The sequence below is a fragment of the Tupaia chinensis genome, unplaced genomic scaffold (genome assembly GCF_000334495.1).
Source record: "Tupaia chinensis unplaced genomic scaffold, TupChi_1.0 Scaffold000100_1, whole genome shotgun sequence".
Classification (NCBI taxonomy): Eukaryota; Metazoa; Chordata; class Mammalia; order Scandentia; family Tupaiidae; genus Tupaia; species Tupaia belangeri.
This window is the reverse complement of record NW_006159564.1, coordinates 3,132,718-3,154,111: the sequence shown is the minus strand read 5'-3', so window position 1 is coordinate 3,154,111 and position 21,394 is coordinate 3,132,718. Positions and strand designations below refer to the sequence as shown.

The 21,394-nt window shown below is 37.7% G+C and overlaps 2 pseudogenes; one reads left to right on the top strand and one right to left on the bottom strand.

Annotated features, from left to right (window-relative positions):
- Window positions 1-119: 119 nt before the first annotated feature.
- On the bottom strand, window positions 120-11,595 carry LOC102467693 (dnaJ homolog subfamily B member 6-like; annotated as a pseudogene).
- Window positions 11,596-18,220: 6,625 nt separating this feature from the next.
- Window positions 18,221-19,254, top strand: LOC102491101 (annexin A2 pseudogene; annotated as a pseudogene).
- The last annotated feature ends 2,140 nt before the right edge of the window (window positions 19,255-21,394 follow it).

Sequence of the window (21,394 nt, the reverse complement as noted above, 5' to 3'; positions counted from 1 at the left end):
GCCTGTTCACATTTTGGTCGCTAAGAATTTTAGAACTTTAAAATCCTCAAAACCAGTTCCTGTCAGTCCATGAATGGTGCCCTTTCAGTGTAACATTTCTGCTAAAGGCCACCGTAGAGTTACTTGTTATCTAAGCACAGCTGTTGCTCACCATCTGTCCTCAGGCACTTGAGTTGACCATCTTCTTCCACCTTGACTGTTTCTTGACCATTCTTTACAATTCTGTTTGTGGTTATGTTTCTGCCATTAACTATTTTAGTATAGACTGATACAGATTTGAAGTTGCCCATCCCATTATCTCCAAATGATGTGGAAGAGAATGAAGTGAGACCCCGTGACCTAGTGAACTGAATGATGTAAGTCCTGTAACAAAATATGAAAATTCACTCCTGAAGACAGAAACCCACTGAAAGGAGAGAAAAACAACTCAGACCTTGGCTCCTGATTCTTCAGGGAACTCTTCATTTCTCAAAAACATCCCCAAATGGGTCTTCGAAGAAGTCTAATAAAAATGAGTCCCTTCCAACAAAAAATTCCCTAAAGACATCACCCGGGTTATAGAATGTGAAGCTGAACTTGAAGAGAGGTGGAAATGGCTTCTGCCTTCTACGTTAAGTCCTTCCTTGCCCTATTATGGTTGTCCTACTTTTTAGCATCTAATAACACCACATGCCTCAAGTACTTGTTTGAATTTCCTCTCTGCTTCTTCCTATTCTCAGGGTTTTTAATCCAGATGCCATGTCAGTGCCAGTTTCTGATATGCATTTAGCGCCCTTAGGGGAAGCAAGTATCTGCATGCCTAGGACTTGATGTTTTTTTGTGTTTTGTTTTGGTTTTGGGGTTTTGTGGGGGTTTTGCTGTAAGGTGCCCTGCACTCTTGCCAGACAGAGATAGTGAGAGGAACGGTGAGAAATTCCCCACCAGGAGGATGGCTGCACCATAATCCCTTCTCCTCCATTCTCCTGGGATTTTAGGCATGCATAAACATGCACCTGGTGTGATTTTCAAGCTGCCAGGTCTGGACTTGAATTATAGTCAGTCATGTAGGAGTTTAGCACATTAACCACCATGCCATCTGCTGGCTCCAGTGCACCACAGTATTTTATTGTTTTTAAGGTTTTTACCATAGGGCATGTGCATTTGCCACAGAGACAGAGAGAAAAAATGGGAGGGAAAGTGAGAGGTCACCCCCCCCCAGGAGTGTGGCCACTCCACAATCCCTTCTCCTCCTAGGATTTTGAGCATTCACACATATGTGCCTGGCATGAGTTCAAGCCTCCAGGTTCAAGACTTGAAACATGATTGGCTATGTGGGAGTCCAGTACCACAACCACTGTACCACCTGCAGGTTTCAGTCCACCATGCTTTCACAGGCTGTTAGAACAAGATTGAGGGGGACCAGCAGTTAGGGTAATGGCTATGTCACTGGACTCCCACCTAGTCAACTGTAGTTCAAGTCCCAGACCTGGTGGCTTAAACTCATGCCGGGTGTGCCCAAGATCCTGAGAGAAAAATGGAGGAGAAAGGATTGCAGCATGGCCATCTCCCCAGGGGATGATTTCTTGCTTTCTGGTTCTCTGGCAAGCACACGTGCCCTATAGCAAAAACCTAAAAAAAAAAAAAAAAAAAAAAAAAAAACTAAAAAAAAAAAAAAAAAAAAAAAAAAAGAACAAGTCTGAGGTCGGAGGGCTGACAGAGGAGGAAGGGGCCTCAGCCATGTCTCTCACCTCCAGCTCAGAAAAGCTGATATTCAGTATAATTGTATTTAACCTAAAGTATTTATAAGCAGCTCCTCAGACCCCCTATTTATTAGAGTTTTGAGTTTGTAGGGACCACATAATAGGACCTTTTATTTTGGTCTTTAACTGTTGTAGAGGCAGCAGGCAGGTGGCGTGGTGGTTAAGACATTGGACTCTCACACAGACGACCAGAGTTTGAGTCCTGGACCTGATGGCTTGCTTTCTCACTTTCTCTCTGTCTCTTTCTCTGTCTCTGTCTCTCTGAGACAGTGAGCTCACATGCCCTATAGCAAATGTAAATAATAAGAATAATGAATATAAATAAATAAGTAAAATTATTGTAAATCTCTATTTGCTTTTTGCTTTTTTATTAAGCCTCATTCAGGTGACCCACGACTCAGGTATGTAAGATGAGCTTGTAACTAACTCCAGCAAGGATCTGCTTCCCATTGTGTTCGAAATGTGAACTGAACACTGTCAGCCTGCTAGGAAGTTATCATTGCCAGGATGGGACTGCCACAAAAATAATTCAGTGTTTCCCAACATTGAATAGTGAAGGAGTAATGCATTAATGGTGATACATTTCTGAATTAATATAAATTAAATCTGTTTTCGAGTTGTGCATGAACACTGGCAACTTAGTAAGTTTTGACAATTGCTTAAATATGTACTGTTAAGTTTAGGCTTAAACACATAAAGCTGGCTAACTGGGTCTTTATAACTTGCTTTAAAATAAATAAATAAATGGGAATATATTTGGTGCCAAAAGGAGAAAGAAAAAGAAGTTAGAAGATGAGTTCCTCAGATGTCTGGATATCTGTGGCACCAGAATTGCCCAGAACACTGGGTTCTTTGAAGCTGATTCACTCCAAGAAGAGAGGCCATGGCTTTAAGGACACAGAGAGCAAGTTTCTACAGCTGGTGGTTGTCATCCAAACCACCTTGGTTCAGGGCGTTGTACCCAAAGACTGAGTGCAGGGACTTTGATCCAGCTCCTTTCTGCAGAAGCTGCATGATGAGAAGGCTTGAAATGTCTTTTTCTGATATTCTTGCTGCCCCAGGTAGAAACAGGGATTGATGCCCAAGGTCTTGGTCTCTGAGTGTGTCTTTTCTCCCCCAGAATCAGCTTTGCTCACTGCCCTGCTTTGCCCCTCTCCTCTGTCCTCTTTTCACCCTTTCCCTGCATTCTCACCTGTCTCCCTTCTACCCTTGAATTGGGTGGAGGTCCTGATTCAGGCTTCCTACTCAAGAGCAAGTCACAGGAGGGACCCTCGTGGGTGATACTGATTGGCAACATTTGCAATGGTTTGTGAGTCAATAAACATGGGATGAGTTGAAGACAAAAAGGAGTTTTCAAACTTTATCTGAGTTGGGCAAATAGAATATTTATATAATCATTGGTTTACGATTAATTTGCCCTTACACATTGACATAGTTTTTTTTTTTTACATTTTTTATATTCAGATCTTTTAAATAAAATATATTTATTAAAATGGCCAGAAATAGAACCAATGAATAGTTGTCATTAAAGGAGAAATTCCACGCATATTGATACTTTTCTAAAAGCAGTTGCTAGCTGACAAAGGATGCATGTGTACCAGGTGAAACAGTGAGCTCCCTATCACTAGAAACAACCAAATGAGATTTTGAAACTACCAGTCACACCTTCCGCTGGGGAAAGTTTGGATAGGTAAACCATTGAGAAAAAAACACTAAGAATGAATGTATTCTAGTGATGTTCAGCACTCTCTCTACAGCATTTCATCCAATTTTGTTCTCAGTGAAATAAAATTACATCTGTATTATGTATTTACAGGCACACGTATGCAGGTACATTGTAATGGAGTTGTTATTTCCACTTAACTGGGTGAATTGTATGTTTGTGTGTGCGTGCGATACAGATATAAGTTATGTATGTATTTGTAGGTGTTTCCCCCTACTCCCAATCATGATACAAGTTCATACTCCTTCTGAAAGAAAGACAATTCTGTGAGCCAAAACATTTCTTTAAGTTTAAAGTCATTGCGTGTTTTCAAAGTTATAAAAAGGAAAACAACCATTTCTTCATAAAGATAGAAACTTCTGAAAATTGGGTTTTTAAATAGAAATACTAGTATACCTTAAAGCACTGCATTAAAAAAGGATTATAAACAGGAAAGCAAATTTATTCAAAGGAAAGCTCAATAGTTCCTGATCTCAAACAGCTAACATAGGAAACTATTTTTGAAAAAAAAAGAAACTTTAGCCATTGAGAAAACTGGTTTAAAAGCTACTGATAAACTCAGCACTGTGAAAGAAATATGAATATAGCCTGGCCTTCCATCTCCTGAACTTTGCTGATTGCAATATATGGAAGGATGCATCTGTTCCTCTCATAGAACAGACACTAGAGTGTTTAAAAGGATACTCAAGGAATCTGCAGGGATCCTGAGGCAGGACTGTTAAGCACAGACCTTAACGCATGTGGCTGTTTGCTTGACGCTGTGCGCACCACACAAACTGCTAATATGCTTCGAGACCATCTTTGAAGCAGAGAAATGGAGGCTTCATTAAGTGCCAACAGCAACAAAATTTCAGAGCTAGATATTATTGAAGACAAATGGACACTTTGGTCTGAAATATTGAGCTTACAAAAGCATCTCTTTCCTAAGCAGAGGCTTGCTTATCTGTTTACCTTAAAAAAAGAAAGAAAGAAAGAAATTGAGGAAAAAAAAAAAAAGAAGTCTACTTTCTGTAATATTCTTTAAAATAAACTGAAGAAGTTTAATAGAATGAGAGCTCCACAAGGAGTTTTGAAGCCAAAGTTTATTCAATGTATTTTCTAGAGCAGAACTATCCAACATGGTAGCCACTAGCCACATTTTAATTAAAATTAGATTAACACTCAACACTTAGTATCTCAGTCACACAAGCTATATTTTAGTGTTCCTTTGTGGCAAGTGAAGGCCAAATCCGACAGCGCAGATACAAAGCATTTCTTTAACAGTAGAATTTCTACTGGAGACTGCTGCTTTAGAGAAAACCAGCAATAATTGTTTCCCGGACATTGGTTATGAGGGCGATTCAAGGACAAAAGTGGAAAATATTATCAAATCCCTTTTTTCCTCTGTTGCCAAAATGTACATACTCCTGGAGAAAGACAGAGGGACAGAGAGAGCAGGAGAGGGAGAAAGCAACCCCCAAAGGGTCCTGGTCCGGCTGTAATCCCTTCTATCCCTTTCTCCAATAGCAGGAAATAGGAGCACCAGCATATTTGCATTGATTTCCACTTGTTCCCAAGTCTCAGGAAGGTATACCAGTGTTCCAGCTGCCATCTGTACACAAAAAAAGGTTGTACTATGGGACAGGAGTTTTTGACAGGCAGGAATCATCATAGGCCATACCACGGAAGCCAGTCCCGTTCCTTCAGAAGACTGTGCTAGCATTACATGGTTGTCAGGTTGTGGTCACCTTAACCTATTTCGGTGCCTATGTGACTAGCTACAAAAGTCACCTAGTATTCAAACATATACTCTTTGTCCTCTGGCACCCTTTGCAAGATCGTGGAGGAAGACTCAGCACCCGTGGCAGACAGCCACTTCCAACAACTATTGGACATGTAGAGCATTTAAATATTCTATTCTTTAAATAACGGCACAGCATACCATTTGTACTCAAGATTCTATCTTGTTATCTACTGACAATAAATTCCTAGAAATAAAATTGCATAGTCAAAACTCTCTATTTTTAGTCTTTGACTAATATTTTACTTAAGACATTGTACAGAAGAGGTAATTTTCCATTAATTCCTAACATTAGATAGTTTTTCATATTCTTAAAATTTGGAAAGTCCTGGACCAGCAGGTGGCATGGCAGTTAAGGCAGCTAGATCTCACATGGCCAACTACATGGTTTGAGTCCCAGACCCAGTGTCTTGAAAATCACACCAGATGCATGTGCACAAATGCCCAAAATCCCAAGGGGAGACCAGAGAAGAAGGGATTGCAGCATAGCCATCCTTTCTAGGGAATGAATTTTCACTTTCCTTTCCCTTTCTTTGTCTCTTTCTATTTCTCTCTGGCAAGCACACATATCCTCTAGCAAAAACAAACAAACAAAACAACAACAGCAACAATTGGAAAATCTTCCTAAGAATCACAAAATGAGTGCTAGTTAAAATTTGTGTTTCTTTGATTATTACTGAAGTGAACTTTTTAATACATGTAGTAGAATCTGTATTTTCTCTTTTATGAGTTATCTGTAATAAAATGCTTGCTCTTTTTATTCTCTTGTGGTTATACTCTTTCTTTTTGAATTATAAGAGTTATCTATATACTTTTAATAATCCTCATGTGTTTCTCCCTTATTTGGTGTTAACATTGTGGATATATTATCTTCTATATGTGCCCACAATTATTTTAATCCTAAGCCATGGAAAGAATTAATGATTTTCTAATTACTACCAAATAGACAAGGTCACTATAAACTATTTTATTAGCACCTCTTTAGGGAATCTACAAACAGAATCATCCACTTTGGAAAATCACTCTGCTAATGAAATTGAGCATATTTTTCAATATAACTTGGACTGAGAGTTCTTAGGAGAGGTAGCAGGAGTTCAGTAGGTGCACTGAAGAAAGTTTCCATTAAGTTTTTGTTTGAAACTTATATAGGTCTTTCTTTGCTAATGATTTCATTATTTTCTAACCCTTTCTTTGCTAACAATTTTTTTATTAATTTCTAATCAATTGTCATCCTTGTTTTAATGCGAGACAATGGTTTAGAAAAAATAATTCCCACTTGCTATCAGAATTTATTATAATTTGATGCCTGTTACTTCCACTTTTGGTTTTCGCTTTGACATTATCCCACTGACTACAGTCAAATCATACCTAATGGAGTTAGGCAGAATGGGAAGTGCTATTACAAGTAAAAACCTAAATGACTCCTTTCAGCTTTGCTCTTCTTCCCAGTTCTGCTCCACTATCTTTATTCTTGAACCCATTGATGCATTCTCTATTTCTTTCTGGGCATTTTTTAAGGTTAGTTAGTTTATTCATGAACAATAGAGAAACAGAAAACATACAGGTGAAAGAGAGAGAGGCACCCCAACAGGGTCTCAAGACAACAGCCTACCTCCCAGTCTCTGCCAAGTCTGGGTCATGGACACGCTCATTCCTGATGCGTTTAGAGAAGTCTCTGGACATGAACCTGGAACCTTCCCATCTGGGTTAGACTCACAGAGCACGGGCTCTTACAGACAAGCCACTATCTTGCCCCTTCCTTTTAATAACTGATGCTAGCAACACCCTTGCTCCAGCCACAGTCCACCTAAAGATCCAATCCCCAAAATACAAATAAAATACAAATAAGCCGAAGTGAGTTTAGAAAATAACTTTAGAAGTTTCACTAAGTTACAGAATTGTTTAGTGCCCATGCCCATAATCCTAACAGGTTCTAAATAATCTTTTTATTCTCTTCAGAATTCACCATATATTATAATTCCTGAGAACTACATTTCATAGAAGAAACTTTGGTAATATATGAGATAAAATAATGGAGATGCTGATCATGTTTTAGACTCCATGCATTATTTTAAATAATATTTACCTAAGATCAGTAAATCTTAATTATAGTTAGAATACAAATAAATAAGCAGAATTAATAATAACCCTAATTATTAAAATTAATAATTCTAATATTTTTAGAATTATTTATTAAATATTACTTATCATTATTATTTTAAAATTTGTTATAGGGCACATTCACTAACCAGAGAGAGAGAGAGAAGGAAAGTGAGAAAGCAAGCCACCATGTCCAAGACACAAATCACAGTTGACCATGTGGTAGTCCAACCATACCACCTGCTGTCCCCCAGTAGGCAGTATTTTAAGTAAGAGTATTGGCAGCACTTGTGTTTTCTCATTTTGAGAAATTAAATCTTGATTCTAAAAGTGTCCTAAGTTAAAATTACTAAAGATTTGTAGAATCAAGTTTTTTTAGTATATGACAAATATGGAACACAGTATCTGGGAATTATTATGAAAGTCAAAAAATTAGTATATTTATATTACATTCTTTGGAGGAAATGTGAAATTTCTTGGCTCCATTAGAGAAAAGCTCACTGTGCAGTCAAACATTTTCACATTTTAGTCATTTGTTTTGTTTCGGTTTGGTTTGGTTTGGTTTTTTGCTCTTTTTTTCAAGTTGACTATATGATTATCATATTTTTCTCCTGGAATAATTTTATTTTTCAGATTTTTTTTGCTGTAGGGTGAATGCACTTGCCAGAGATATATAGAGAAAGAGAATGAAAGAAATCACCCTCTGGGGAGATGGCCATGCCACAGTCTCTACTTCTCTATTCTCCTCCCAAGATTTTGGGCATGCACATACCTGCACCCAGCGTGAGTTTCAAGCCTTCAAGTCTGGGATTTGAACTATGGTAGGTCATGTGGGAGTCTAGCAATGTAACCATTCTGCCGTTGGCTATCCTCTCCTGGAACTATTTTATAACTCTTGTTTCTAAAAATCCTTTACATGTGAAGACTATCAATTTAAATTGTAGCTGTACCCATGTTGATACACACACACACACACACTATTTTAACACTGTCCAGTGTTCTACTTTATAAATAAATCACAGCGTATTTGTACACTACCAGAGAGTGTGACCCAAGGTAGTTGTAACGATTTCCCCTCTCACCCACAGCACATGAGGGCTGTCTTTGCTCTCCAACCCAATAAACTGGTATCATCAGAAATTTATTTTGTAGCTAAGTAGGGTATAGGAAGTTATCTCTTTTATCTAATCTTTTTTCCTGAATACTAGTGAGATGATATGTGTTGGACATTCACATTTACTCTTCTATGAGTTGCCTGTTCATAAACCTTGCCCGTTTTTCTTCAAAAAAAGTACAATCAGGAAGTCTTGCCAATGAGGTGACAGTTAGGACAGCTGGATCCCAGATGGTGACTTGATAAACACAACAGCTATGTGTGCATGCTTGCACAAAATGCCAAAAAGGAGGAGAAGTGGAAGAGAAGGGATTACAGCTTGACCATTCCCCCATGGAGGTGACTTCACATTCTCTCTCTCTCCCTCCAACTCTGGCAAGCACTTATACTCTCTGGAAAAATAATTGTGAAAAATAATAATAAGTTCCAAGAGGTCACTTGTTTCAGTACAGAAATCTGTGAGCTAAAGGTGGAATAATTCGATAGGAGGTTCTTTTAAGAGGAAAAATATTGGAGACACAAAGCTCTACATTACAGCAAGCTCAGAATCTCACTGTACTTTTGGAAATCATTACTATATTAATAATATCACAATAAAAGTAGTAATAGTGATAGCAGGAGCATACATTTCCTATAAATCTTTTAGAAGCCAGGCACTCCGCTTGATATTCTCTCATTTAATTTTCACATCAACACTGAGATAAATTCTGTCTTGAAGTTTTGGGCCTTTGAGAAAACCATGATGCATTTTTACGCAGAAAAAACATAGTAAAATATGTCATGGCCTTCCCAATGACCTAATATATTATTTGGCGTATGTGAAGAATCCAATGCAGGAGCTTAGACCAGAAAGGCATCACCACAGAGCAGAACTAGGCAGGATAGATCTTGGATAGCCACACCATATAGCAGTGAGAAACTAAAAGCAGAAGACCAATGCAAATTAGTAATTATCTATAAAATATGGTTTATAGCCTTTGCCTGAGAAAGCCACCAACAACTTGGGATGATAAGGAAGGGAAGTACTCAAACAGGAGATACTGGACTTCCTGCTAATAAGAACACATTGTTGGCTGAATGATTAATTGGCAAAATGAAGAAGATGTGATATATTGTTACTCTGATTTGGTGAAGTGACTCATGTATATATAAAACTAATCTATAATGTATATTCATATACATTAGTGGATTGTGAATTTATAACTGCCTTTTAGAGGAAGGTAGAGATACTTGGAACATGGCCATAGCCTTTTGAGTTGATAAAACAAATGGCATCTATGCCTTGCCCCATAGAGTACAGGAAATACATGGGACACTGTCAACTGGAAAGGACACATCTTAGGGCAGGGTCATGACAATGTTTCTTTTTTTCTTATGTTAGTATATCACTCTGAAGCAAAGGTTATTCAGTGACTTATAAGCCAGTATTAGCTCTATAAGCTTTATTTTTTTGTACCCATAATTTGTCTAGTACTGATTTAAGGGAGAAAAAAAATTAGACCACGTTGCTATTCCTTTCTATTCATAAAAGAACACCATCTTGAATGAGCGTTATAATTTTATTCATGAGATCTAGCCATTGTATCAATAGTAACTGCTCAATTACGATTAATCATTTTAGAGATCATATCATTGCTTCTTAAAAATCAGTTGCTGCTCTTAATTTCCAAAATGCATTTCAATGAATCCCCATCTATACTCCAATCACATTTTCATTGCAAAAATTTGCTTCTTAAATTCTTAAGGCTGAAAAGAATCTTAGAGATTCTCCAGCCCAATTTTAATAAGAAAAGTGTTACTCAGAAAAGGTGAAGGACTTGTTCAAGGTTTTATCTTTTATTAGTGGCAGACCTAGTGCAAAAAGTCAATTTCCAGACTTCTACCAAGAGCTCTTCCCACTACCTATAAAACTTCTTCTGAAATCCTTATGTGGGATCAGAAAAAGCATGTGCCACTCACATTTATGCATTTTACATTGATTGATTGATTGTCAGGGGACACATGTCGTCACTAGAAAGAGACAGAGAGAGGGAAAAGGAGAGAGCATTCCCTATTGGGACATGGTTATGCATGCCACCATTCCTTCTTCATTTCTTCATCCTGTTGGGATTTTGGACACATGGGATGTTTCTCAAACATCCAGGGCTAGGGCTGGTGTAGGATCTGGGTCCTTTATTCACTAGACCACAGGACCAGTGCTCCATTTTACTTTTCACTAATTGAAAATAGGATATATATTTTTGTCTTAGATTTTTTTCATTCTCTTTTATATCCTCACCTTCCTTCCTCAGTTGCATAGTAATCTCAATAGTAGGCTGAAAGGAGGATCCCAGCACCCCACACTGAAAAGATCATCTTGGTTTAAGAAAGGTTTTCTTGGGGTCAGCAGATGGTGGAGCAGTTACATTGCCAGACTCCCTCATAAACAATCATGGTTCAAGTCCTGGACCCAGTGGATTGAAAATCACACCAGGTGCATGTGTGTGCTTGCCCAAGATCCCAGGAGGAGAATTGAGGGAAAAGGAATGCAGCATAGCCATCCCCCTGGGGAGGGGTGATATCTCACTTTTCTTTCTCACTGTGTCTTCTGTCTATCTCTCTCTCTAGCAAGTACATGTGCTCTAAGGCAAAAAACTCTGAAGAGGAAAAAAAAAAAAGAATGAAAAAGAAAAAAAAAGAAGAAAGAGAAAGGAAGAAAAAGAAAGAAAGAAAAAAAAGGAGAAAGAAAAAGGAAGAAAGAGAGAAAAGTTTTCTTTCAACAAATGAATAATAATTTGTTATCTCACCAAAGTTCTTATCATAGTATTTTGAAAACACTCTCTTGGACCCTGGAGTTACTAGTGTGGTGGTCACAATTACATTGCTTTCAACAAGCCCATTGCATTTCAAATTTTCATGTAAGTTTTGTTTATATAATTTTTCCCCTAGTAACAACCATGAAAAAAGTAGATTAGTGATATTAAACAGCACTGATGGTCTTAATTCATTATCCCTGCTTCTACTTATGTCCTTTGCCATATGACTTTCCCATTTCTCCATAGTCTTGTGGGTCAGCCAGTGCAGTGTTAACAAGAGTAATAAGAACAAAGTCGTGAAAAACACCTGCAGGCTTGAGCTTGCTCTCTTGTTCCTCTGCCATGCTGACAGACCTGAAAGGCTTGGCTATCCTCGACTAGCTAAGAGGAAGATGAGAGATACATGGAACTGGACCAACCCACCCCAAGTAAACCAACCCTAGAGCAACCCCTCAAGTGATCCAGACTCATGAGAGTCTCATAGTTTTTCTGTCTTGTTTTGTTTTCAACCACCAGGTTTTGAGGTGGCTTGTTACACATGATTCAGTAACAACAGGTTCCTTTTTTTTTTAACAATTATTTACTTAATTTAATTTATTTTAATTTTTTAAAAGTTTTATGTGAGAGAGAGAGAAAGTGAGAAAGTAAGCTGTCAGGTTGAGGACTCAAACCGAGGTCAGCCATGTGGGAGTCCAACACCTTAACCACCATGCCATCAGCCGGTCCCACAACAGGTTCTTATACTCTAGAAACTATTAGATGCATCTGACACATATTTTTAAAAATCTATAAGCTGTGTAAGACCAAGTTAGTTTTTCTCTATTGGAGTCACTTTTGAAGAATTTATATTCCAATCAAAGAGTTGAGGTCATGATATTAGCATGGCTCTGCAGTTGGATTAGCTGTTTTGCCCCTTCCTGACTGAAGACTTTGAGTAAATTATTTAATCTCTGTGTCCTCACGTTCCTCATTTATAAATGAAAACAATAATAATATCCATCTTGCATAATACCTGGTATGCAATATGAAATAATATTAGCTATTATTAGTAATGTACTATCTCACTATAAATACTTGCAGTTTTGATCATTAAGTGTTTTATTTATTATACAATCAATTTTCTTTTTTCTGTTGAATTTTGAAGTTATAATAGTTTTTCTTAATTTCTGTTCTTTTTTATTTTTTAGGTTTCTACTATAGGGTGTATATGTGCTCACTGGAGAGACAGAGAGACACAGAGAGAGGAAAATTATAAATCATCCTCCCTCCAAGAGGGGAATGGCCATGCAGCAATCTCTTCTCCTCTATTCTCCTCTCAGGTTTTTGGGCACACACACACATGTGTCTGGTGTGAGTTTCAAGCAGCTGGGTCCAGGACTCAAACCATAATTGACCATGCGGTAGTCTAGCACCTTAACACTATTCTACCTCCTGGCCCCCTGATTTCTATTCTTAAGATATGTCAACTTCGGATAGATATGTGTTTCTATGCAGTAAGGTTTTATTACTGGAAACCTCCTGAAGACTTCCACGAATAGTGAAAGTAACTCTTTTAGTATGCTTCTATGCTCCTATTAGGTCATCAGAAAAGTCATAACATATTTTTCTATGCAAAAATGAATCATGACTTTCTGATGACCCAATCTTTTAGAACACTCACTTAACAACTGACTAAACTTACAGGTAGTTGACGTAACTGGCTCATGACTACTCAGACTTACTGATAAGTCAGGGAATTTATTCACCATATTCCCTGCTTTCTTTTCTTTCCGTTTCTTTTTTTCATTTTGCTAACAAACAACCTACAGTAATCTATGTTTTTAGAGAAGGTCAACTTCCCATGTTTAAAATTGTTTTCATTTTGCCCTCACACCTAAATAACAGCTTGCTTATTGGAGAATCCAAGACTCAAATCCCTAAGGATTTTACAGATAATGGCTTCACATTTTCTAGCATTCAGTGTTAGAAAACACCAATGTCCTTCTGATTTTCCTCCCTTTGTGAGTAATCTCTTTTTCTCTTTCTGGAAAAGTACACAATTTTTTCTTTCTGCTAGGACAAATTTTACCCTGATATTACTAGCTTCCTTTTGCAATACTGATGTTTGCATTATATAATTTTAATGAAAAAAAAAGCATCTTTTCTTTCTGCAGAAAAATATTTATTTATCTATTATTATTTTGGATGTATCATTCTTTCTATTTTTTTTCTAGTGTTTCTTTATGTGAGTTATCAGGTAAATGTTGGGATGGCTGAACATCTTACATGCCTTGTGACTATTTACACCTCATATACTGAATTCCATCCTTCTTTTCTAGTTTCTTTTACAATTGTCATCTTTTTTTGCCTACATTCTGAGATTACCCCTTCACTTGATCTTCCATTAAACTGACCTAGTTCTTTTCTTTTTTCTTTTTCTTTTTTAGAGAGATATTTTTGCTATAGGGTGTGTCTGCTTACTGGAGAGACAAAGAGACAGAAAGCAAGAAATCACAACACTAGGGGGAATGGCTATGTTGCAATCCTTTCTCCTCCATTCTCCTCTTGGGATTTTGGACGCACATACACACCCACACTCACACACACACACACACACACACACACACACACACGTGCCCAGTGTGAGTTTTAAGTTGTCAGGTTCAGGACTCAAACCAAGGTTGACTACGTGGGCGTCCAGCAACATAACCATTACACCATCTGCTGGTCCGAAAACTGACTTCATTTCTAACCACAGCTATTTCATTGATCAATTTTTTAATAGTCTTGAAAGTTTTCTTTTTTATTGTAGTGTCATTATATGCTTTTATATCACAGTTAAAGTGAGTTTTTAAAGTGAGTTTGGATGTGTTTCCTCCTTTACAATTTTTTGGAAGAGTTTGAGAAGTATTGGCATTAATTCTTCTTTAAACGGTAGAATTCATCATTGAAGTCATCATGTCCTGAACTTTTCTTTGTTTGGAAACTTTTTATTATTAATTCAACCTGTTATTCATAATTGATCTGTTCAGATTTTCTATTTCTTATCATGGATTTTCTATTTCTTTTGATAAGTTTTATATTCCTTGGAATTTATCCATTTCTTCTAGATTATCCAATTTGTTGGCATATAATTGTTCATAGTAGTCTTTTATGATCCTTTCTGTTTTTGTGGTATTAGTTATAATGTCTTCTTATGTGTTGATAATTTTATTTGAGTCATCTCTTTTTTTCTAAGTTTAGCTAAAGTTTATTAACATTCATCATCTGTTGAAAAAAAAGAAGTTTTAGTTTCATTTGCCCAATCTACTGTCTTGCTAGTCTCTATTGAATTAATTTCTGATTTGATGCTTATTATTGAAATTTTTAGGTAATTAGTGTGATTTACTACAGAAGTTGAAGAGTATAAATTTAATCACGTCTTTTTATTGTTTCAGTTGCTCTTCAGTTGACACCTAACTAAACTGGCAACCCTTTCATGAGGTAGTTGTTCTTCTCCCTAAGTTTCATGAGATTCCAAAGGGCTCGCTACAGTCTAAGGCCTTAGACCTTTCATGACTAGCTGACAGAGAAAACTTGAGTGTGATGAGTCTGCTAATAATATTGTCTCTGTCGCTAACATACAGAGCCATTTTTGCAAGCTATTCTTGCAGTTTGTCCATCACTGCACTAATGTCTGCAAAAATATAGGTCCCTGAATAAGTTTCACTGATGCCATAGGTTTAAATTATAAGAATATGGGTCTTTCAGCTAACATTCATGCTTTATCTTTAATTGCTACTACAATCAACCTGCAAGAGTGGCTAGATTCATAGGTATTTCTAGTCTCAATTGACCTTAAATATAACAAATGCCTTGAACCCATCTATAATGGCCAGCAAAGATATTCCTCTAAAGACAATTTCACAAGACAAAAATCCCTCAAAAATCTTCAGTTTATTGATATTGTAGATATTTAGCAGGAGAAACATAAAATAAACTTTAGCATTCCTTTCCTCTTAAACTCCTTTACAAACTTGTAGAGCATTGTTTTCCTTTTGTATTTCAGCAATTCTGTTAGTGGGCTTCTTCTTTTTTTTTTTCTAAGCTGATCATTATGGATAAACATAAAATCTCTAAATAGATTTTCCTAGTCAGTTAACCATATTCTTGGGGGAAAACATAAGGTAGAATCATTATTAAAAAGCATTCTCAGTAATACACACATCTTTATTATGTCAGTCTTTTGCCAAAAAAAAAATAAGATTGATAGTAAAATCTACTTAATTTTTTTTCTTCACAGAATCAAGCCATCTGCCTCAAAATACACCACCAGCCTCTGTTAGATGAATTCACACATTTTAAAGCCCCGGAGTAACCATTTGAATGGAAATTGGACACTTCTTGTCATTTAGGAAGCTTTTTTAAACTGGAAAGGCTTCTCGTTTGTTCAATTAAATGTGTGTGTAGGCAATACACTTTATGAAATTTATCCCAAAACAGCAAGGGCTGAAATAATATTTGAAACAGATGGCACAGCTGCTGTATTTAGAGAGCTACCCACGGACATGGATGGAGACATTGGGGGGACTATGAAGTGCGAGTCAAAATACTGTACAATCAAGACTCTCAGCCACAGTCATTAAAGGCGGGAAAATTGTTCTAATGTCAACCCTTTCCCTAATGGAGATTGGGGAAAGTGCTAAGATTTAGTCAAGTGGAATTTATATCCTTCTCTGGATGAACTCTTTTCTTCTCAGTTGAGCCTTAAAATTTGAAAATGCTGGATCTGCTGCCTTGGAGTTTTCTCTCTCTTCAATGCTATTTGAAAATACTGCTGGAAGTATCATTCCCAAGGGAATGTTAGACAGTGGTGCATGCACAGCAGAGAAAAACCAAACAGAGTGTTCACAGCTGGATGGAAGGGATGGAGGCACGACCATACAGATTATTCCTCTATCACTCTAATTTTGTAGGTGAGGAAAATAAGGTCAAGCACAGTTAAGTGGCATCAACTCTATCCCACAAAACTGTTCTCTCGAGACTGACTCTGGGATAATTTCCATCACAGATGTTAAGTACTAAAAGGAAAAGGAAGGTCAGGTGCTCGTGAATTTTATTTTATCTTATTTCATTTATTTTCTTTCTTGTTTTGTTTAGTTTTTTTCTGTAGGGCACATGTGCTCACCAGAGAAAGCCTCTCAAGGTCAATACCTACCGTTTTGATACCAGGTATAAAAGTCAAAAGCAGACCTCATATTCCCACGGAGGACATAGTCCAGGAAGTTTGGGGGCTAACTCGACATTTATACATAAACTTAGAGTGTGGTTGACATAATAATGGAATTTGATTAACTTCGTTTGTTATACATTAAAAAGATCAGAAATGGTATAAAATAGCATGTTAAGTATTTTTTCCTCTCATTTTTATGAAACAATTTTCTTTAAACATTTCACATTTTCCTTTAACACGTGGGTCGATATCATTAGAGTTTTGTTATCAAGATTTTATAGAACATGAAAACTTTATTTCTGCCAAGTTATTTGGGACATCGTCCGTTTTGAATCTGTGGCTGATGTGGGGAATGTTATTCCTTGTCACAGAGGCCTGCTTGTGCAACATTAGTTTGCATATATTAAAGAATCATCGTCATTTCCACAACGTAACCACTGCCTTTATTGTTTTTAAAGTGAAGTTTTGAAAAGGGCTTGCTTACAAAGACAGTGCTTTCAATGGTAAGGACCTCCTTTCAGGGATAATGAATCCATCAGTACGAAATGGCTTTGCCTCCATTTTTTCTGATTCTGCCAAGCAACTTTATGAATATCCAACACTTCACTGATTGGGGTTATTTCAGGCTAATGAGTTTCCCTCAAAGAGCGTTCTAATGTCAACCCTTTCCCTAATGGAGATTGGGGAAAGTGCTAAGATTTAGTCAAGTGGAATTTATATCCTTCTCTGGATGAACTCTTTTCTTCTCAGTTGAGCCTTAAAATTTGAAAATGCTGGATCTGCTGCCTTGGAGTTTTCTCTCTCTTCAATGCTATTTGAAAATACTGCTGGAAGTATCATTCCCAAGGGAATGTTAGACAGTGGTGCATGCACAGCAGAGAAAAACCAAACAGAGTGTTCACAGCTGGATGGAAGGGATGGAGGCACGACCATACAGATTATTCCTCTATCACTCTAATTTTGTAGGTGAGGAAAATAAGGTCAAGCACAGTTAAGTGGCATCAACTCTATCCCACAAAACTGTTCTCTCGAGACTGACTCTGGGATAATTTCCATCACAGATGTTAAGTACTAAAAGGAAAAGGAAGGTCAGGTGCTCGTGAATTTTATTTTATCTTATTTCATTTATTTTCTTTCTTGTTTTGTTTAGTTTTTTTCTGTAGGGCACATGTGCTCACCAGAGAAAGGGGTGATGGTTATACCACAATCCCTTCCCCTCAAATTTCCTCTTGAGATTTTGAGCAAGCACACATGCCCAGTGTGATTTTCAAGCCACCGGGTTCAGGACTCAAACCTTGGAGTAGCCCATGTGTGGGGGATCCAGTGCTTTAAACTCCATGCCAGCTGCTGGCCCTATTTTATATCATTTTTAATAAAAATGGTTCACCTTTAAAAAGTCAGTTTTATAGAAGGCAGATTCAGAATACCAAAATAGAGAAAAATATATTTATTTTTTTTTCCATAGGGCATGTATGCTTACCAGAGAGATAGAGCTGGAGAGGGAGAAAAAGTGAGAAATCATCTCCCAAGGGAATGGTCACACCACAATCCCTTCTCTATTCTCCTCTCAGGACGTTAGGCATGCAGGCACATGTGACTGGTGTGCATTTTTAAAGCCACCAGGCCCAGGATTCAAACTATAGCATCAGTCATCTGGGACCCAGTGCTTTAACCTCCGCACCAACAGCTTGAGAAAAAGATCTTGTAAGTTGCATTAAAAATATCTCACAAAAATGGCACTTAGCTTCTGGGGTTACTAGCAGCTCTGGGCGCCTGGCTCAGCTCCTTTCAAAATGTCTACTGTTCATTAAATCCTGTGCAAGCTTGGCTTAGAAGGCAAATACTCCACACCCACAAGTGCCTATGGGTCCATCAAAACCTGCGCCAACTTTGATGCAGAGTGCAATGCTTTGACCATTAAAATGGCCATCGAGACCAACAGTGTGGATCAAGTCACCATCATCGACATTCTGACCAACCACAGAAGTACACAGAGACAGGACATTGCCTTCACCCTACCAGAGAAGACCCAAAAAGGAACTTGCATCAGCACTGAACTTCACCTTATCTGCCACCTGGAGATGGTGATTTGGGGCCTATTGAAGACACATGCTCAGTATGATGCATCCAAGCTAAAAGCCTCCAATGAAGGGACTGGGAACTGACGAGGACTCCCTCATTGACATCATCTGCTCCAGAACCAACCAGGAGCTCCAGAAAATTATCAGAATCTATGAGGAAATGTACAAGACTGATCTGGAGAAAGACATTATTTCTGACACCTCTGATGACTTCCTCAAGTGATAGCACCCTCGTCAAGGGTAAAAGAGCAGAGGATGGCTCTGTCACTGACTACGAGCTGATAGATCAGGATGCCCAGGATCTCTATGATGCTGGAGTGAAGAGGAAAGGAACTGATGTTCCTAAGTGGATCAGCATCATGACTGAGTGGAGCCTGTGCCACCTCTAGAAAGTATTTGACAGGGACAAGAGTTTCAGCCCTTACAACATGCTGGAGAGCATCAAGGAGGAGGTCAAGGGAGACCTAGAAAACGCTTTCCTGAACCTGGTTCAGTGTATTCAGAATGAGCCTCTGTATTTTGCTGATCAGCTCTACGACTCCATAAAGGGCAAGAGGACCTGCGATAAGGACCTGCTTAGAATCATGGTCTCCCGCAGTGAAGTGGACTTGTTGAAAATTAGGTCTGAATTCAAGAGAAAGTATGGCAGGTCCTTATAGTACTATATCCAGCAAAACACTAAGGGCAACCAGCAGAAAGCATGGCTGTTCCTGTGTGGTGGGGACAACTGAGCATCGGAAAGTGTGCTCCTACGCCCCAGCTGACAGTTTTAGAAATCCACTTGCGACTAACCGTCCCCTTGTCCATCCCTTGGGGATGATATGAGCATTGTCCCAATCTTAGTTTAGTGGCCTAAGCCTTGTCTGGCTTTTCTGTCTAGTCTCTCCTTTAAGCCAAAGAAGTGAAGATTACAAGGAGTTGGAAGCAAAGTCCGTGATGCCCAACACTTTGCCTCTCGTGTACTGTGTCATAAAAGATAAACTGAATTTGTACCTTAAAAAACAAAAAACTCAGGGAACCAGCAGTTAGCTTAATGGCTATGTCACTGGACTCCCACGTAGTCGACCGCGGTTCATGTCCCGGACCCGGAGGCTTAAAACTCACGCCGGGCGCGTGTGCGTGCGTGCCCAAGATCCCAAGAGGAGAAGGGATTGCGGCGTGACCATCCCCCCTGGGAGGTGATTTCTCGCTTTCTGTCTCTATGTCTCTCTCTGTCTGTCTGGCAAGCACACCCGCCCTACAGTGAAAATCTCTCAAAAAAAAAAAAAAATCTCACAAAAATGAATATATATCTGTTCTAATTTCTGGAAATTTCTCTGTGTGTGTGTGTGTGTTAACAAGATATTTGGCTAGATTTTTCAATTTCATTAATCATATACCAATTAGCAATTGTTTTTTTTAAAGAAAGAACAAATTTTCACTTTATTGATTTGTTTGTATTACACTTTTGTCCTCTATTTTGTTTTTTTCTGGTTTGATTTTTTTTCTTTTTTTTTTGAAGGTAATTTTTTTATTATCATCATAATCTTCTTTATATTACATTGGATTGCATATAACTTTACAATGTATTACATTGCTTTTTCAAAAGAGAATGCCATGCATGTCAGTCAGTACAGAGACATTAATCTCCCCGCTTCAACATTCAATATCTTTTCTATGTTTTTCCCAATCATCATTATTATTATTCTAATTATTTTTTAAAACAGTCAATCACTATTTCTCGTTTTGTTTGTAAAAAGACTTTACACATCATGAAATACCACTGTTTTGAAATCACTAAAAATTCTACATCTCAATCTAATCAAATAGGCAAAATTTCCAATACAAAATCTGTGAATTCAGAATTCCTGAGTAAGTATTATATGCCTGAACAAATAACTACACACATACACACACACACACACACACACACATCATAAACTGTGACCAAGAGGAAAATATTTCAACATTCATAACAACAATTCTTTTTAAATGCAGTAGTGTTGGGGTTTGAAGGTTCACACGTTTTCCTGTCAGTTTCAGTTTTATACGCATGAGTGTTGAAAGCAGATGCCTTTAGTTATTTCAGGGAGATCCCTGAGCTACTGAAAATGACAAATCTCGGCATCTGAAAATGACAAATCGCGGCATTCACATTCAGCCTCCATATTCTACTATGCTGAAAAGAAACAGATAAAACCTTTAATAAGAAAAGTAGAAAATAACTAAGTTTATCCATTATCTTCCCCAAAGCAGAACTAATGATATAGAAATGAAATCATGTCTGTCTTCAGAGGAACTTTTCCCCAATGAACAATGATCCTATACTTCAGTTGAGTCCTCTTGGAGAGGGCAAATTGATTTTCTAGAACATCTTTAGTGATTCCAGGGACAGAATAAGCTTGCAACCTGACATGGTAACCTCTCACCACATTTCTACGGCTGGATCTATACACCTGGAACAAAGGAAGAATTAGGGAAACTTCAGGTCACTTCAGCAGAAAGTCTGTTTTGGTCTAAAGTACCCCCAACAATCAGTTCATTTACCACTTTTGCTTCACCAATCATTTTGCCTTGGCTCCTGGGAATACTCAGTCTGCTTCTATGTAAGTCAGAGGAGTAGGTCCAAAAAAGCAATAACTGCACATAACTGACACATATACCCACAACCATATTTACTCTCAGAATAACATTCTACTTTGTCCATTTTTTGAACTGAAGAAAAACATAAATTTCTCCAATAGCCTGAGAAGTTTTTACTTACTTATTTCCATTACCCAATCTTTTTGACAACTTTTTGTAAAGAATTTTAAAATCAGAAAAGCTTAAACTCATTGATCTTAGAATTTCTTTTAAGTTCCTGACATTTCCGTTCTCACATAATAGGTGGTG